General features: G+C 39.3%; 1 non-coding gene across 1 annotated transcript; it reads left to right on the forward strand.

Annotated features, from left to right (window-relative positions):
* Window positions 1-15,897: 15,897 nt before the first annotated feature.
* LOC139185536 (U6 spliceosomal RNA) lies at window positions 15,898-16,004 on the forward strand. Its single transcript, XR_011569108.1, has one exon. It is a non-coding gene; the product is annotated as a U6 spliceosomal RNA (small nuclear RNA).
* Window positions 16,005-20,645: the final 4,641 nt, after the last annotated feature.

Raw genomic sequence — 20,645 nt, forward strand, 5'->3', positions numbered from 1 at the left:
CATGTCTTAAGGGTTACCCTATCTTCAGAACTCCCTGCTGGTTTCCAAGTCCTCCATGAGGACTGCTTTGCAGCTCAGCTTCTACCCAATGCCACTCTCTTTCCTTCTAGCCCCTTCTCTTCTTCAGGTGTTGCCCTCGTAAGCACTTCCTAATAACTTTTGTGTGTCTATTTCTGTCTCAAAGCACACTTTCTGAGGCCACCCACCTTGCTTTCCAGTTCCATTCCATGTTTGCCCCTCTGATTTTACTGTCACTTCTAATATCAATGGTCCTTCTATCAGATCTAGCCCTGTTGAACTCCCACCAGCCAGGCAAGATGTAATCTTCCCTGAACTGCAAATGGTGAGGGCTGGTCTGTTGTCCTAAGTCAGGAAGGCAAGGAATAAGCAACTGAACAAGCATTGGGGATTCAGCTTGGGAGCAGGTAGAGATGCAGAGAGCAGGCAAAGCACCAAGTGATAGCAATCGTAAAAGTGCCATGTTGGGACCAAGTAGGTAAACAGGTTAGAAGAAGCAAGCAGTGGGCCAGGCTGTTACTGACAAACAGTGCAGGGAAGTATGGCCTCAGCGTTGGTAAGCAATGTGATTTGATTGTTGTGAGGGACCTGAGGGACAGGAGACTGATTTCTACTATGACTGAGATTGCATCTGTTTGTCTGGCACAAAATTTGTGATATTACTCAGTTAATTTGTGATAGAAGAAATGACAGGAAGGAGGGATGAAGATCTAGAAGCCAGAAATGTGGTTTCATCTTTAAAGCATATCATCTCTTTAAATTCTGGGAGGGACTGGGGGCAGGAGGAGAAGGGTTCGACAGAGGATGAGATGGCTGGATGGCATCACTGACTCGATGGACGTGAGTCTGGGTGAACTCCGGGAGTTGGTGATGGACAGGGAGGCCTGGCGTGCTGTGATTCATGGGGTCTCAAAGAGTCGGACACAACTGAGCGACTGATCTGATCTGATCTGATACTATGACCTTTAGATATTAGGCTGAATCATTTGAAAATGCCAATATTTGACAACATTTGACTTCCAAAAGTTACAGTAGTTCAATCAATTAATTTATTGACTGTTTCTTCCAACTTGAATGATATTATTTTCCTCAATACTGTATCATAATATCCAGGATAGTATCTCGCACAGAGCAGGTTCTCAGTATAATTTTTGAGTGAATTAATCAAGAAGTGAATTACTTAAGTCTAAGGTATTTTTTGGCTATAATTCACTATATTTCTTAGGACTCCTTCAATTATAAATACCAGATTCCCAATTTATATTATTTCAGCAAGGAAGGGAATTTATTGGTTCACATAACTGGAAATTTGAAGGATATCAGGAGCGAGTTTTAGGAACACTTGGACCCAGGGACTTGAATAATGTCATGAAGATTTGGTCTCTTGTCCTTTTCAACTCTGACTTTTCTCTGCATTTGGCTTTATCATCAGGCAGGATCCCTCAATTTGGTGATTCCTGATGGCTCTGGGCTTGTAGTTATTAGCTTAGGAAATTCCAGTGAAAATAAAAATGCCTTTCCCAATTGTTCAAATCAAAACTCCTAATCTTGAATTTCACAGAGTCTACTTAGGCAATATCTGAGGAGCTAAGGAAAGGGGGTCAGGTCTACCTTGGTCATATGGACTAAGAATGGGGGAGATGGTGGTTCCCTGAAGAAAAGTCATGGTGCTGTTACCAAAATAATAATTATAATAATGTTGTTGTTTAGTCATTAAGTCATGTCCAACTCTTTTGTAACCTCATGGACTATACAGCCCACCAGGTTCCTCTGTCCATGGGATTTCCCAGGCAAGAGTACTGGAGTGGGTTGCCATTTCCATCTCCAGGGGATCTTCCCAACCCAAGGATAGAACTTTCATCTCTGGCATTGCAAGTCGATTCTTTACCAGCTGAGCCACTGGGGAAGCCCCAATTGTAATAATAGGTGACACTTATTGAGCATTTATCTCCCTTCTACAGCTCTCTGAGAGAAGCACTACTGTTATCTCTTTTTCATACATGAGTCAGTTGACATATAGAGAGGTTAAGTTACTTGCTCAAAATCATGTAGCTAGGAAGATGGAACCAGGATTGAACACAATGGTTCAGTTTATAGCCCATTGCACTAACTACTATACTTTGTTACCTGAAAAGGAGTTTAGGGATAAGGGAAAACATGGGTGTCTTCTCTACTTCGCTTATTAAGTTACAGAGCCAATGGTTTGGCAGCATCTAATTCTCAATGGTAGATGGAGCGTTGCTGGTTCACTTCCCAGAACATTGCCACAGTGGTAGTTTTCTCTAAGGCGAAAGTAGTTTTAACAAGGTCCCAGAACTTGTCCACTGGCTGCTGAGAAAGTGATTTCCGGCAACCACAGAGCTCTCTTTTGCCTCCCATATCCTTTGGCCAGCTTGATGACTTCCACCATGTCAGTTTGATTCTGTTCAAAAACCATATTGAGTGTCTTCAATGTACCTAAACAAGAATGCTCTGTGGTTGTTTAAAAATATTATTAAGTATCTGAATTACATTATGTTTAGACTTTTCAGGCTTCGTCATTCCAGTAGCTTCAAGATATTAGTCATCCCCATTCTAGTTGACATTGTGGGTCCTGAACTTGACTCCCTAGTAAATTCCATAGTTTCCTCTGTGCCTCCATTCCCTACCTACCTCCTTGAGAGTAATTATCAAAACTTATTTCTAACGTAAAAGAAGTGGAGGCTTGGATGTTCTATTTTCCCTTAAAAATGGTTCATGGTACTTGGTTGAAAGGTGCTCTGGAGAACTGGAGAAAACAGAGGCCTGAAAGTATGTCTTCTTATTTGGGGTTGATGGGGTTTGTCCTTGAGGTAGAATGTCTAATCTTTTTTTTTTTTTTCTTTATTTCCTGTACAGTGGGAGTGGGGTCAGGTGAAGGGTTTAGGCCATAAGGTTTCGGCTTGGCTGGTTCATACAATCAGAGCTGCTGGATGGGTGGTTGTATTCTCCCTTCCTCTTTGCAGAACAGGATCCTCTGCAGCTTCTTAGTTTCTGCTTTCTCCTGACATGAGCCCCACTAATGCAGATGGCTGCCTCTGGCACTCACTGTGTTTAAGTGATTTCATATCTCAGCTAGTTCAAAGTTGTAGGACTCTTATTGGTTCCTCCAAATTGATCTATGAGTTCAATGTTAGATTAATGAATTTTCCTTTTCCTATAAACTGTGGCCAGGGGGCCCTAGATCATGGACCTAGGACCAATCCTTCCTCAGAAGTCATGGTCCAGAGTAGTTTCAAGGAAAAGCATATATGTACAGGAGTGGGGGTGGGATAAATGAACATGGAAATTATTAGTATGTCTTCTACATTATCTGAAATTGGTGTTCACTATAAAACAAAGTTTTTTCCTAACTGATACATCTATAGAGTAAATACAAGAAATAGTTTTCATGATAAAGATCTATGATGGTGGTTTAGTTGCTAAGTTGTGTTGGACTCTGTGACCCCATGGATTGTAGCCTACGGGGTTCCTCTGTCCATGGGATTCTCCAAGCAAGAATACTGGAGTGGGTTGCCATTTCCTTCTCGGGGGGGGGGGGTCTTCCTGACCTAGGAACTGAACCCGGGTCTCCTGCATTGTAGGCAGATTCTTTAGGGTAAATACAAGAAATAGTATTCATAATAATGATCTATAGATCACACTTAATTCTGAGGTAATTTCTGAATTCTCATAGACACCTCTGGTCATGGAGGGGTTTTGATGGTTACAGGTGGTTTATTTCCTGCTGCTTTGAAAATGGTCATCTGGCTATGCCATATGTATCACTCTCCACTAAGCAGGACATTGAACACAAAAACATTCAAAACCAACTCAAACTGCATAAGAGATTTTCCTCCATTTGATCAACTATAATTTCATGAAATGGAAAAATATAACACAAAAATAATGCTCTAAGTTACCAGGTCAAAAGTCCTGCTATTAATAAGGAGGGAACTCTGATTGACAACAACTAAAAAATCCTATAAAACCAAGCGCCAATGAGCATGTGAAAATTCTCCTGCATTGCAGATGGGCATATGGGCCAGTACAGATATTCGGGAGGGCAAGCAATGTGTGAATAAGTGGTGAAAATAAGTACACCTCTTCCCCATGGCTCAGTTGTCTAATGCAGATATATTCCCCAAAAGAAATTCTCCCATTGTCTAAGAAAGATACATCTGAGAATGTTCAATGCAACATTACTTATGGTAAACAGGACTGGTAGCAACCTAGATGTCCATCACCGGAAATAATGGATAAGTAAAATGTTATGATACATCCCACATAATACATAGCAGTTTGAAGTAATAAACTAGATTTGTATCCAGAAGTATTGATAGATCTTAATAAGGAAGCATAAAGTGAAGGGAAAAAAAGGAGAACTTAGTGCAATACTTGGAGAAGGCAATGGCAACCCACTCCAGTGCTCTTGCCTGGAAAATCCCATGGACGGAGGAGCCTGGTGGGCTGCAGTCCTGGGCTGCAGTCCGTGGGGTTGCTAAGAGTCGGACACGACTGAGTGACTTCACTCTCACTTCTCACTTTCCTGCATTGGAGAAGGGAATGGCAACCCACTCCAGTGTTCTTGCCTGGAGAATCCCAGGGTCGGGGGAGCCTTGTGGGCTGACATCTGTGGGGTCACACAGAAGTGACTTAGCAGCAGCAGCAGCAGCAGCAGTGCAATACTACGTAAATTAAATACTACGTAAATTAAAAACAGGTACCGCACAAAGCAATGCTAAATTCTTCAAGGACACATGGATATCCAAGGACACGTGGTAAATCCATTAGAAGGATTGCCTATGGAAGGGAAAACCATGAGAAGGGGGATGAAGTGTGAAGGGGGAAAATAATCAAATTTTTTAAAAAAGAGAAAAAGAGAGAGTTGGCATGTCCAGATGCTGATAGTGAGCCACAGTACTAGTATAGTATGGTAGTAGTATTAGTCGCTCAGCCGTGTCCAGCTCTTTGCAACCCCATGGACTGTAGCCCATCAGGCTCCTCTGTCCATGGGATTCTCCAGGCAAGAATACTGGAGTGGGTTGCCATGCCTTCCTCCAGGGGATCTTCCCAACCCGGGGGTCGAACCTGGGTCTCCAGCATTGCAGGCAGTTTCTTTACCATCTGAGCTACAGGGAAGTCAGATTCTTTACCATCTGAGCTATAGGAATACGATAATTCTCAATATTGTCCACCAGAGGTCCAAAGAAGAGAATGAGAAAAGTGATGGGGAAACACTAGGTCAGCAGGAAACCCACTTATAAATGAAGGGGAAAGCTAGACTCAAGTGCCCTCTGGCTCAAAGTTTTCTCTTTCTCTGCCATCATCATTAACTCTGGGGCAGAAGTTATCTGGTTCTCATTGCCACACCTTCCACCTGTCTGACATTGAGCGGAAGAGAATTGGAGACCACCAATGAGGATGAGTGACACCTGATACACGGACAATGAGACCTGGGAGAAATGCAAGCAAGTTCTGAGCTGCAATCAGGGCTGAAGATGAAAACCAGCAGGAAATGGCTCTGATTTTGCCCCTTATGTGACACTTCTGAACTTTTGGTTTGCTCACTGGAAAAGTGAAATGGTTTCATCTCAGCTCTGTGTCCCAGCCCTGGTGGTCCATGATTCTCCTTCTCACAAGCTTATCACTGATGAGAATGTCATGTGGAGAGGTGGTGCCCAGAAAGTTTGTGCCTTCTCTTCACTGGTAGCCTGAGGAAACAGCCCACTGCCCTCCATGACCCCTTGGCCAAGTACACACAGGGTCTCGTCCCAGCCGCCTTCCTGTTAGATAGAGGAGTCAGGCAAACACGTTTACTCTGATCCTTTAAAAATTTTTTCTTTGGAATTCTTTTAAGGAAATGTGATATGCAGAGATAACAGATAAAATTGGCACATTTCAAGATGCCATTTTGAGAGCTGTTTTGTCATTCCTTTGGGTGATTAATTGTACAGGACCTTCTGAAGAATAAGAAATAAGGTAGAATTACATTTTGTATAGAAACCATGTAAAAGTAAGCTCCTCTGCAAAAAGCAGGAACATTCTAAAATAAAGTGCTCTTTTCATCAAAGACTTGTTTATTAGGAAAATATAGGAACTTCCCCTCTCCCTTATTTCTTCTGAATATTTCCATTTTCTCCCCAGGACTTTAACATCTCTTGACTAAACAGACATGGGTATTTATAAGCTTGCAGGCTAATTAAAATCATGCATCACCTCCTTTTCTGATGGCCTCTCTCAAAGCTGCTCCACCAAAAGTCAGTGTCTACCTGCATGATTCACAGTGATGGGTTTCATGAGAGGAAGTCTGTGGAGGGGGTTATTCTCAATCTGCAACATGGCTAAATTGCCCCAACAGGGGTCAAAAAAATGTCTTTCAAACCCCAGTGCTGAATGGTACATTTGCATTCTGCCTCATGAAGAAGGACTCACATTAATTTTTCTGAAGCTTTGAGTGCATTTCCTGCAGAATGACAGAGGCAGTCTCCCCTGTGGAGCAAGCATTCTATGGCATGTTGTAGGGTCGGTGGTCAGATGGGCCGCTCCTCCCCCAAGGAAGATCCACCTCTCTATTGGTGATTACGGTGAAGGACCAGATGTTTTCCTTTAACCTCCTATTGGTTCTAATCTCCCTCAATCTTTGATCCCAGCCCCACTTGAAAGTAACCCCTCATTTAGCTCCTCTTGGGTGGTCCTCAGTGGAGATTTAGTTAATTCTAACTTCTTGTACAGTCTTCCCCCATGTGCTTCCATGGTAAAATTCTACCTTTCTAATTGCTAAGAGGGAAATTGTTAATCCTTTTGATTCAGGGAGCAGTGTAATAGCCTTAAAATGGGCAACTTAATTGAAAAACTCAGAAATTGCTGACTCCTTATGGTTGTTCTTTAATAGCATTTCCTTTCCCAGTCTTCATTTTTTTTTTTTCAAAATAAAATAAAATAAAATTTGTTACATAAAACATGCTTACAAAAGACTATCTTCTTGTTATCTCTCTGCTTTAAGGTCCTGGTTGGATTTCATGCATGGTCTCAGGTATTTTATTGGTGGTTACAGATCAGCTTAATGGGTTATTATAGAAAATGCTCAGCAGAACACAGGAGGGACATGTGACACTGACTAATGGGAAGTAGTCATTTCCTCCTTTCCCATTATGTAAGAAAAAACAACTTAAATTGCTACTCTTAGATTCCAAGGATTGTCTAGGGTATGTCAAATACCAGTGTGAATTTTGGCGATTAGGTTATTCTGCATTGAGACTGGCATATATTATTAGTATTTTCCTGACTTCGTTATCAAAAGCAACCAAGCAAGTTAGTTTTTTGAAAGAAATTTCCAATTTTGCTTTGGGTTTATAAAAACAAATTCCTTTAAAAATTCTGGGAATAGAAAGGTTTCTGAGTTCTTGGAGTATTCCATTGATCTTATGAATAGCAAAAAGGTCAAGGATTTTGCTTATTTGTTTTCCATAGGCACTCTAAATTTTAAAAGATTTGGAGACTTTAAGAGACTTTTAAGAGACACTTAATTTGTTACAGATGCATTAACATATTGAATTTATGTGAAAGAGTGAAGGCCAGGCAAAGGATATTGGGTTCATTATTTATTAGTGGAGCTAGTCAAAACTTCCCTGTTTTAACCAAGTAGTGGTTTGGCTTCTATTCAAGAAGCCATCACTTAATATTGCTGTCCCCAGCAATTAATGTACCCTGGGAGGGGGGTGTGCCTTTACTATACTCAACTAGATGGGACTCTAGACCTTGCAGGTTTGTCTTGCCTGTGTCTGGATTGGACATGATGCTTCTGCGTAATTAGCTCAAAGTACATGCTACCCTTCCTTTCTACTCAAAATGAAACTCATCAGCAAGCCTACAAATTATGTGGAGTCTGAACCTCTCTCCTCATCATATTTCAATTTCCATCACATCCCCATGCTTTCTCTATTCCTGGCACACTGACCTTTTCTCAGTGCCTCTCAACATGTTCCTTCATCCAGCATGGAAAACTATTGCCTCATGGTCACATGGCTTACTCCTGTCCTGCTCAGTCTCTGTCTTTCTCATGAAAAACTTCCCTTCCTGACTGTGCCATATGCAGTTGTAATAAGTTCTCATATTACCATGTTCTTCACATCACAGCATCAGTTTTATATCACGTCTTATGTGATTGTCTCTCTTTACCACTATTTTGAGAGCTTCATGAGAGCAGAGATGGGGTTGAGTCTGGCTGACTTTAATTTCTCTAATGCTTAGGAACTTGCCTGATAATTAGTATTCAATTAATATCTGTAGAATGAATGAATGAATAACATTAAGGTTCTCTTGACCTGCACCTGATGAGTTCATGTAGGAGGTCAATATTTTATTCTGAATCTCATACTTTTGGGCATATCTGCATTTCCTCTTTTGTATTATTAAAATTCAGAGAGTGGACACTGGCTTTCAGTCTTCTGAGGTAAGTTTCTCTTGTCTAGTGCTCAGTTCAGTCTCAGACAGTGGTAGGGGCCAGAACCACCCCTAAGGGTTGTAGAACAGAGAACCCAGTAACACACACCCCTCTTCTTCCTATACAGAGTTGTTGTTCAGTCACTAAATCATGTCTAACTCTTTGTAGCGCCATGGACTGCAGCACCCCAGGCTTCAGTGTCCTTTACCATCTCTTGAAGTTTGCTCAAACTCATGTCCAATGAGTCGTTGATAACATCCAATCGTCTCATCCTCTGTAATCCCCTTCTCCTCCTGCCTTCAATCTTACCCTGCATCAGGGTCTTTTCCAGTGAATTGGCTCTTTGCATCAGGTGGCCAAAGTATTGGAGCTTCAGCATCAGTCCTCCCAATAAATATTCAGGGTTGATTTTCTCCTTGCAGTTCAAGGGACTCTCAATAGTATTCTCCAGTGCCACAGTTTGAAAGCATCTATTCTTCAGCATTCAGCCTTCTTTATGGTCCCATTCTCACATCCATACATGACTACTGGAAAAACCATAGCGTTGACAAGAAATGCCTTTAATCAAACAAGTGGGGAAAAAAAGCAGAGACAGAACAAAAAGACAGACAGTCTGAGAGGTATGTGGGTATGTATAGGTTAGTTATTGCCTCACTGGAATCTCAAGGCTGAGTTAGGGCATAAAAAGTCTTGGCTTTTTCTGAGCACCAGTCTGCAGTGGACATCTTCTTGCCTTATTCTCATAGGAAAGAGTATATTCTCTACCTCCACTGAAATCCTAACATAATTATCAAAGTCACATGCCATTAGCCCTGCAAAGTGCTAACCATAATAAATTTGTTCTGCAAAGAAAGAACTACAGACAAAAATTTAAAATTGACCATGCCATGTCTGAGTTGCCTAGCCTTCTCTTTATCCCTAAATGTAGCCTCACGGAACCTCTGCCCTTTTATGGTGTTCAACCACACTGGCTGGGCCTAAAGTTGAGGTGTTGATAAGTGACTTGCATTTAAACCATTACCCACTCACTGGTCATAGCAAACAAATGCCCTCTTCCAACAACACAAGAGAAGACTCTACACATGGACATCACCAAATGGTCAATACCAAAATCAGATTGATTATATTCTTTGCAGCCAAAGATGGAGAAACTCTATACAGTCAGCAACAACAAGACCGGGAGCTGACTATGGCTCAGATCATGAACTCCTTATTGCCAAATTCAGACTTAAATTGAAGAAAGTAGGGAAAACCACTAGACCATTGAGGTATGACCTAAATAAAATCTCTTACAATTATACAGTGGGAGTGACTAATAGATTCAAGGGATTAGATCTGATAGACTGTCTGAAGAACTATGTATGGAATTTCATGACATTGTACAGGAGGTGGTGATCAAGACTATCCCCAAGAAAAAGAAATGCAAAACGGCAAAGGAGGAGGCCTTACAAATAGCTGAGAAAAGAAGAGAAGTGAAAGGCAAAGAATAAAAGGAAAGACATACCCATTTGAATGCAGAGTTCCAAAGAATATCAAGGAGAGATAAGAAAGCCTTCCTCAGTGATCAGTCCAAAGAAATAGAGGACAACAATAGAACGGGAAAGACTAGAGATCTCTTCAAGAAAATTAGAGATACCAAGGGAACATTTCATGCAAAGATGTGCACAATAAAGGACAGAAATTGTACGGACCAAACAGAAGCAGAAGATATTAAGAAGAGGTGGCAAGAATACACAGAAGAACTATGTATAAAAGATCTTCATGACCCAGAGAACCATGATGGTGTGATTACTCACCTACAGCCAGACATCCTAGGGTCTGAAGTCAAGTGGGCCTTAGGAAGCATAACTACAAAGCTAGTGGAGGTAATGGAATTGCAGTTGAGTTATTTCAAATCCTGAAAGATGATGCTGTGAAAGTGTTGCACTCAATATGTCAGCAAATTTGGAAAACACAATAGTGGCCACAGGACTGGAAAAGGTCTGTTTCATTCCAGTCCCAAAGAAAGGCAATGCCAAGAATGTTCAAACTACTGCACAATTGCACTCATCTCACATGCTAGCAAGGTAATGCTCAAAATTCTCCAAGCCAGGCTTTAACAGTATGTGAACCATGAACTTTTAGATGTTCAAGCTGGATTTAGAAAAGGCAGAGGAACCAGAGATCAAATTGCCAACATCTGGTGGAACACAGAAAAAGCAAAAGAGTTCCAGAGAAACATCTACTTGTGTTTCATTGACTATGCCAAAGACTTTGACTGTGTGTATCACAACAAACTGTGGAAAATTCTTCAAGAGATTTTCTGGGAATATTCTTCCGGGAATACCAGACAACCTGACCTACCTCCTGAAAAATCTGTATTCAGGTCAAGAAGCAACAGTTAGAACTGGACATGGAACAACAGACTGGTTCCAAATAGGAAAAGGAGTATGTCAAGGCTGTATATTGTCACCCTGCTTATTTAACTTATATGCAGAGTATATCATGTGAAATTCTGGGCTGGATGAAGCACAAACTGGAATCAAGATTGCTGGAAGAAATATCAATAACCTCAGATATGCAGATGACACCACTCTTATGTCAGAAAGCGAAGAGGAACTAAAGAGCCTCTTGATGAAAGTGAAAGAGGAGAGTGAAAAAATTGGCTTAAAGCTCAACATTCAGAAAACTAAGATCATGGCATCTGGTCCCATCACTTCATGGCAAGTAGATGGGGAAACAATGGAAACAGTGACAGACTTTATTTTTGGGGGCTCCAAAATCACTGCAGTTGGTGACTGCAGCCATGAAATTAAGACACCTGCTCCTTGGAAGAAAAGTTATGACCAATCTAGATAGCATATTAAAAAACATAGATATTACTTTTCCAACAAAGGTCCATCTAGTCCAAGCTATGGTTTTTCCAGGAGTCGTGTATGGATGTGAGAGTTGAACTATAAAGAAAGCTGAGTGCCAAAGAATTGATGCTTTTGAACTGTGGTATTGGAAAAGACTCTTGAGAGTCCCTTGGACTGCAACGAGATGCAACCAGTCAATCCTAAAGAAAATCAGTCCTGAATATCCATTGGAAGGACTGATGCTGAAGCTGAAGCTCCAATACTTTGGCCACCTGATGCAAAGAACTGACTCTTTGGAAAAGACCCTAATGCTGGGAGAGATTGGAAGTGGGAGGAGAAGGGGAAGACAGAGGATGAGATGGTTGGATGGCATCACCAACTCGATGGACATGAGTTTGAGTAAGCTCCAGGAGTTGGTGGTGGACAGTGAAGCCTGGGGTGCTGCAGTTCATGGGGTCACAAAGAGTCGGACACGACTGAGAGACTAAACGACAGCACTGGAGTTTCCTACCTCATGATCTCTGGCAGAATCAAAGTTTATCTTTCAAATTTGCCTTCATTTTAGGAATAGAAGCTAGAATCCAGAATTAAAATTATGTTTATAAAGTTTTCCCACTTATTTTTGCTTTTATTTTACATGTTTTAATATTTTTCTTTAAAACTGTGTGCTTGGGAGAGTTAAAGTACAGTTTTCTGTGTACAGTTTATGCTGCTGCATTGAATAAGACAAAATTTATCCTTTTTAATAAGAAAATTTCATCTTTTTCCTGGTGATTATCAAGAGGAATATAATTTTATCAAGATATTTCTTCTCTACTTTGTCCATTGCTTGTCAAATTTTGTAACGAAAATTAGAAAATGTCTCACTTTCCAAATGAGTCCCTGTAGCAAACAGAACTTTAGCTCTATTTTACCAAACTACATAAGACAGCATTTTAGAAGTATTTAAAGATAGGTAATAATGTATCTCAAAGACTGGAAATATTGATTTATAAAATTAGGTGTGAATAAAATCTAAAGACAAATAGTATATCATTAAAAAGTGAAATAATATTATTTTGATTCATATTTGACAATTTTTGAAAGAATGTTAAGCTCTTATATAAATATATGGCCTCCCCAGCTGTTCAAATAGCATGATTAATTAAATGGATTCTGTCTGAAAACCAACACTGGCTCTTGTTCTCAAGTTGCAAATATGTCTAATGTAAAGGGAAATGGGAAAGTATTTCTTTGGTGTCTACTGCATTTGAGGCAAAGAATTAATACTGTTGAAATTCCAAGGTATTCCTTAGCATATATGTATGTATGTGTTTGTGGTGTGAACATGTGGTTGTGTACTGTATGTTTTTTTTTAATGGCAAGAAACTTCACTTACAGGGAACTCAGCTATTTGACAATCTCATCAATCCAGAATAAAGCCAAGAATCTGTTAAAAGCCAAGGAAAGAGACTTATTAGAAGCCCAGACAGAGGTGATCAAAGCCCACTTGTTGCATCTCATGGATTTAAATAGAGAAAAAGTCTTTTTAATTAGAATATGACCATGTTTTCTTTTAGCGGACGTTAAATAACTTGTCTGGAGGGTACAAAGCCTGAAGGGGCTGCTGAGGCAGACTGAAGTGGTTGATTGGGCCTGTAAAGTGTGTGTGTGTTAAGTTGCTCAGTCGTGTCCAACTGCTTAAGATCTCATAGACTATATAGCCCACCAGGCTCCTCTGTCCATGGAATTTTTCAAGCAAAAATACTGGAGTGAGGTGCCGTTTCCTCCTGCAGGGGATCTTCCCGACCCAGGAATCAAACCCATGTCTTTGGCATCTCCTGCCTTGGCAGGCAGATTCTTTACCACTGTGCCACCTGGGAATCCCTTAATTCAGTATAATTGTTACTGAGTGGGAGAGAGACATTATCAGGCATGTTCTTTAGGGGAAATAATCTAAAGAAGTAGAAAATATTTCAGAAGCTAGAAATAAAGGGAATTTTAGTCCAGAGACTATGGCATTAGCACAGATGAGCTAGGGTATAGAGAGGAAAGTAAAGTCTTAAGAAATATTACGAAATAGAATAGAAAGGAATTGTTTTGGTTGAGAGAAAATTTAAAAGTGTCTTGAAAAATATAAGCCTGTGATAGCAAAATGGTACTACTGACAGAATTAAGGAACACAGGAGGAGGAACAGATTTGGGTGGGGTTGAAGGAAGATGATAAATTCAAGTCTGTAATGTGAGGTATAAGTAGAATATCCAGGAGAAGCTGTCACATAGGAGCTGAAAATGCAGAGATGGACTGTCTCTAGGATGAAGCAGAAAAGCAAAGACCACAATAGCTAATGTTTTCTGAGGATTTACTAGGCGTAGGTACTGTCCCATATATTTTTTATACATTTGATATTCACAAAGCTCTCAAGGTAAGTACTATTTCAAGCCATAGATAAGCATTAAAAGTCAAAAGAAAGAATAAAAGTTGGTAATTAAAGTGCATAACAGGTTTTTTCCCTTCTAATGTTTATAGCAAATTGAAAGCAATTTTTAGATACTTTAAGAGAAAATTAATTAATAAGGACATCTTAACAGGAAATGAATTTCCTTTTCTGCAAAACAGCAAAACTACAAGGAGTAGGAAAAGAACAAAAACAAATATGCCACCACCACCATTAAACAACCTACAGAAAATCTATAGCAATTTGGGGTATTTCAGGAGAGAAATAGGCTTTCTCAATTTCCTAAGCTCTGGGGTTCTAACTCTCTAGTAGTTAACTAGATAATTAATTTTAAATAATTCAATAAAAGCAAACCTAAATAACCTAGAAAAAAAAATGGTATCAAGAAAAAAGTTAAATGATAGCTCATGTCATCTTTTAGAAAGGCAGAAAAATTTAGTTCCAATAGTGATTAAAATGGCAATCCACTCCAGTGTTCTTGCCTGGAGAATCCCAGGGATGGGGGAGCCTGGTGGGCTGCCGTCTCTGGGGTCGCACAGAGTCGGACACGACTGAAGCGACTTAGCAGCAGCAGCAGCAGCAGTGATTAAAATCAAAGACCTTTTTTCACAGTGGATTAAACTGTAATACAGTCAATAAAGTCAGCAAGACCATGTGAATTATTCCATAGTGAGTCCTTGCTATTTCCTCTCATATTATGTTTGTAACAAACTAGGTGGCAAATCTTCCTTCCCAGGCAAGCAGAGACTGTGCCCAGGTTGAAACTCTACTAGCAGGGACTGGTATTGGAGTGGGTGTGGTTTCTCTGCACTTTGAGGGCTCTAATTAAAGGGGAATTAGAATCAAAGTTGAGGTAAGGGCTGGGGTGAGCCCAGGAAGTATGAGAAGTTCCAAAACATCTGGTCCAAGGGTAATGGATGAAAAAACAAAAACCAGATTTAAAGCAATGGATCACATCAGAGAGCTGTGCACAAGATGGAGTGATGAGGTTTGAGAGAGGGACCGTAAAGATTCCCAGAAGCAATGGGATGTAGAAGGTACAAGATTGTTCTAGGATAACTAGGGTCAAGCATAAAGGTAAGGAAGGAACAATGGGGCTCAATTCTTTAAGCAAAGAAGTTAAAGTCTCATGAATATAAGAAAATAAAAGAATCCAAGGAGTTTATAAAGAATGTGGAAAAACATATGGAAGGCAAGAAAAGCAGGATGATAAGTATCTATCTATATATTTCATATATATATATATCATGTATAATGTATTACAACTACAAACATGATATAAATGTATAAGTATATATGTGCACATATGTGTGTATGTGTATATATACTAAATAGAAGATGAAGGCTAGCCACTGTTTAGTGTTTACCTCTACCACCGATCAAACAGAAAGAAAAGGAAGCTTAATTTTTAACGAGAGGAATTTTATTAGCTTTTGAACTGCTTAACAATATCTATTTTGCCTTTTGCATGTGAAGATACTTCTCCAGAATTATAAGCTGTAGTTTTGTACATCCATTTACTCATTGTTTTTAAGAAAATTAATTCCTCAATTCATTCAGCAATGTTTATGGAGTGCATACTAAGTGCCAAGCATCATGCTAAATACCCACTTTACACTGGCTGATAATGCAAGGACATGAACAAATAAAATAATTATATATCGACAAAGTCTTATGAAGGAAAACAAATGGGATAATAAGATTAATTGGTAAGATCTAGTTCAGATTCATGGAGAAGGCAATGGCACCCCACTCCAGTACTCTTGCCTGGAAAATCCCATGGATGGAGGAGCCTGGTAGGCTGCAGTCCGTGGGGTCGCTAAGAGTCGGACACGACTGAATGACTTCATTTTCACGCATTGGAGAAGGAATTGGCAACCCACTCCAGTGTTCTTTCCTGGAGAATCCCAGGGATGGGAGAGTCTGGTGGGCTGCTGTCTATGGGGTCGCACAGAGTCGGACATAACAGAAGCGACTTAGCAGCAGCAGCAGCAGCAGTTCAGATTCAACCATTAGAGAAAGTTTCTCTGAGGAACTAACATTTAAGCTGGGACCTGAAGGACAAATAGGATCAAGACAGTGAAGAATGAGAATTGTTATTTGTTATCTATTGCTGCATAACAGACAACTCCAAAATTTAGTGGCTTAAAACAGTAACTAGGTGCTTGCTTCGGCAGCACATATACTAAAATTGGAACGATACAGAGAAGATTAGCATGGCCCCTGCGCAAGGATGACACGCAAATTCGTGAAGCGTTCCATATTTTTAGGAGGCAAGAATATACAATGGATTAAAGACAATCTCTTTAACAAGTGGTGCTGGGAAATCTGGTCAACCACTTGTAAAAGAATGAAACTAGACCACTTTCTAACACCATACACAAAAATAAATTCAAAATGGATTAAAGATCTAAACGTAAGACCAGAAACTATAAAACTCCTAGAGGAGAACATAGGCAAAACACTCTCTGACATACATCACAGCAGGATCCTCTATGACCCACCTCCCAGAATATTGGAAACAAAAGCAAAAATAAACGGGACCTAATTAACCTTAAAAGCTTCTGCACATCAAAGGAAACTATTAGCAAGGTGAAAAGACAGCCTTCAGAATGGGAGAAAATAATAGCAAGTGAAGCAACTGACAAACAACTAATCTCAAAAATCTACAAGCAGCTCCTACAGCTCAACTCCAGAAAAATAAATGACCCAATCAAAAAATGGGCCAAAGAACTAAATAGACATTTCTCCAAAAAAGACATACAGATGGCTAATAAACACATGAAAAGATGCTCAACATCACTCATTATCAGAGAAATGCAAATCAAAACCACTATGAGGTACCATTTCACACCAGTCAGAATGGCTGCGATCCAAAAGTCTACAAATAATAAATGCTGGAGAGGGTGTGGAGAAAAGGGAACCCTCTTACACTGTTGGTGGGAATGCAAACTAGTACAGCCACTATGGAGAACAGTGTGGAGATTCCTTAAAAAACTGGAAATAGAACTGCCTTATGATCCAGCAATCCCACTGCTGGGCATACACACTGAGGAAACCAGAAGGGAAAGAGACACGTGTACCCCAGTGTTCATCGCAGCACTGTTTATAATAGCCAGGACATGGAAGCAACCTAGATGCCCATCAGCAGATGAATGGATAAGAAAGCTGTGGTACATATACACAATGGAGTATTACTCAGCCATTAAAAAGAATACATTTGAATCAGTTCTAATGAGATGGATGAAACTGGAGCCTATTATACAGAGTGAAGTAAGCCAGAAGGAAAAACATAAATACAGTATACTAACGCATATACATGGAATTTAGAAAGATGGTAACAATAACCTGGTGTACGAGACAGCAAAAGAGACACTGATGTATAGAACAGTCTTATGGACTCTGTGGGAGAGGGAGAGGGAGGGAAGATTTGGGAAAGTGACATTGAAACATGTAGAATATCATGTAAGAAACGAGTTGCCAGTCCAGGTTCGATGCGCGATACTGGATGCTTGGGGCTGGTGCACTGGGACGACCCAGAGGGATGGTGTGGGGAGGGAGGAGGGAGGAGGGTTCAGGATGGGGAACACATGTATGCCTGTGGCGGATTCATTTTGATATTTAGCAAAACTAATACAATTATGTAAAGTTTAAAAATAAAATAAAATTAAAAAAAAAGAAATAGAATTGCTCTTGCATAAATACTAAGATATATGCAAAAGATTATTGATTTCAGCATAGTTTGAAATAATAAAAAATTTTAAACAATAAAAAAAAAAAACAGTAACTAGATCCCTGTTATGGTACCTCTATATTGTACAATACACACTACTATATATAAAATATGTAATTAATAAGGACCTATCATATAGCACAGGGAACTTTACTAAATATTCTGTAATGGCCTACATGGAAAAAGAATCAAAATAGAATGGATATGTGTATACGTATAATAGATTCACTTTGCTGTACACCTGAAACTAACACCACATTGTAAATCAACTGTCCTCCAATAAAGGTTTTTTTAAATCATGGATAAAATATGTAAAATAATTATCAGGAGACTCTGAAAGATGTATAGAAGCAAGCAGGACTCAAGAAACAACCCAGCAGTGACTTTCCCATTTTTTATTTTTGCTTTTCCATATATATATACATACATATATATATATGTATATATATATGCAGGTTGAATTGTAGCCAGAGGTAAAAATAGCTTCAAGAAAACAGAACAGGAGGGGCTACTTCTCAACTCAGTTTATGAAGCCAATGCTACCTTGATATCAAATCTTGACAAAATTAGTACAAGAAAACAAAAGACCAATATCTTTTATGAATGAAGATACAAAAGTTCTCAACAAAATATTAGCAAATTGAGTCCAGCAATATAAAAGAAGAATTAGTTATGTACCATTGCAAAAAGGGGTTTATCCCAGAAGTATTAAAAAATAAATTAGTGTAACTCACTAATGGGCTTAGCTTAGTTTAACTAATTGGGTTTCTCTTATGGCTCAGCTGGTAAAGAATTTGCCTGTAGTTCGGGAAACCTGGGTTTGATCCCTGGGTTGGGAAGATCCCCTGGAGAAGGGAAAGGCTACCCACACCAGTATTCGGGCCTGGAGAATTCCATGGACTATATATAGCAACAATATGGGGTCGCAAAGAGTTGGATACGACTGAGTGACTTTCAGTAGATTAATAGGAAAACAAGAGAAAACATAGTTTTTTTAAGTAGATGAAGAAAAAGCATTGGACAAAACTCAGCAACCATTCATAATTTAAAAGTCTCAGCAAGCCAAATTAGAAGGGCATCAACAAAGCCCTATACTAATACAATACTTAGTGTGAGGAGAGTGAAGGCTTTCTCCCTAAGAGCATGAATTAGGCAAGATGAATACTGTCACCACTCCTGTTCAATGTCATATTAGAACTTTCAGCAAATACAATAAGGCAAGAAAAATATATAAAAGGTATTTAGATAAGAAAGGAAGAAGAAAACTATGCAAATTCATGGATGGCTTTATTGTACATAGAAAATCCTAAGTTAAGTGAGGCTAAGTGAAGTCGCTCAGTCGTGTCCAACTCTTTGCGACCCCATGGACTGTAGCCTACCAGGCTCCTCTGTCCATGGAATTTTCCAGGCAATAGTACTGGAGGGGATTGCCATTTCCTTCTCTAGGGGATCTTCCTGACCCAGGGATCAAACCTGGGTCTCCCGCATTATAGACAAACGCTTTACCATCTGAGCCACCAGGGAAGTCCAAGAAAATCCTAAGGAATATACAAAAAAGCTCCTAGAACGAATAAGTGAGTAGCAAGGTCAGTTTTTGGATGGTCAATATCCAAAAATCAATTGCCTTTCTATATTTCAATATAGAACAGTTGGAAACAGAAAGCCTTTAAAAAAGTAACACAATAACTTAAAAGATTGAAACATTTAGGTATAAATCAAATAAAATATATTTAGGACCTCAATCCATACCTCACATCTTATACAAAAAAGATCTAAATGTACAATGTAGAACTCTAAACCTCTTTGAAAAAATTATAGGAGAAAAATCTCATTGACCTTGAGCAAGGCAAAGAATTCTTAGATACTAAACCAAAAGAACAATCTAAAAACAAAAAAAGTAAATTTTACTTCACCAAAATTTAAAATTTTGTTCTTCAAAGGATGTCGATAAGAAAATTAAAAGTAGCAGATTGGGAGAAAATGTTTACAAATCACATATTTGGCAAAGGCTTTGTATCCAAAAAAATATAAAGAACTTATAAAACTTAACAATAAGAAAACAAAGAACTCAATAAAACATAGGCAAATGATTTGAGCTAACATTTTGCCAAAAAGAATATGCAGGGGGCAAATATAAGTACATGAAAAGATATACAACATTAATAGTCATTTTTGTTGTTTAGTCGCTCAGTCATGCCTACTCTTTGTGACCCCATCAACTATAGGCTGCCAGACTCCTCTGTCCATGGGATTTCCCAAGCAAGAACACAGGAGTGGGTTGCCCTTTCCTTCTCCAGGAATCCTCCTGACCCAGGGATCAAACCTGTGTCTCCTGCTTTGGCAGGCTGGTTCTGTACTGCTGAGCCACCAGGGAAGAGAATTGCAAACTAAAACCACAATGAGTTACTATTATATGCCTATTAGAATAGCTAAAATAAAAATCCTGAAAATAGCAAATGCTGACAAGGATGTAGCAAATGCTACAGTAAGAATTCTCATGCACTGCTGGTGGGAATGCAATGTGGTAGAGCCACTCTGGTAGTTTCTTACAAGTTAAATATACACGTAGCATATGATACAGAATCATACTTTATTTAGCCAAAGAAATAAAAAGTTATTTTCAACCAGAAGCCTCCACAAATATGCTTAAAATAGCATTGTTAAAAATAACCAGAAGCTGGAAATATTCACAAAATACTTCAATGGATAGTAAATCCATACAGTAGAATACTACTCAGCAACAAAAAGCAACAAACTGTTAGTGCGTACAACATGAATGATTCTCTAATGTTTCATGGTACTTGAAAGAAATCAGCCTCAGAATGTTGAATACTGTATGATTCCATTTATATGACCCCGACAAAAGCAAAACTATAGTTTTAGAGAACAGTAATTTCTAGTACTTGATGGGAATGGAGTTAAGACTGCTGAGGAGTAGTACAAGAAAATGTTTTTGAATGTTAGACTTTTCTGAATTCATTTGTGTTGGTGGCTTCAAAAATCTTTGCATATGTTGAAACCCATGGAACTGTAAACTAAAAAATGCTATATTTTAAATTTAAAAATAAACTTAAAATGGCCATAACCATTGCATTGTTTAAAATTTTGTGAGTCAGGAATTTGGCAGGGTCCAGCCAGGATGGCTCTTCTGCTCCATATTGTGCCAACTCAGGTGG

The sequence above is a fragment of the Bos indicus genome, chromosome 10, assembly GCF_029378745.1.
Source record: "Bos indicus isolate NIAB-ARS_2022 breed Sahiwal x Tharparkar chromosome 10, NIAB-ARS_B.indTharparkar_mat_pri_1.0, whole genome shotgun sequence".
NCBI lineage: Eukaryota > Metazoa > Chordata > Mammalia > Artiodactyla > Bovidae > Bos > Bos indicus.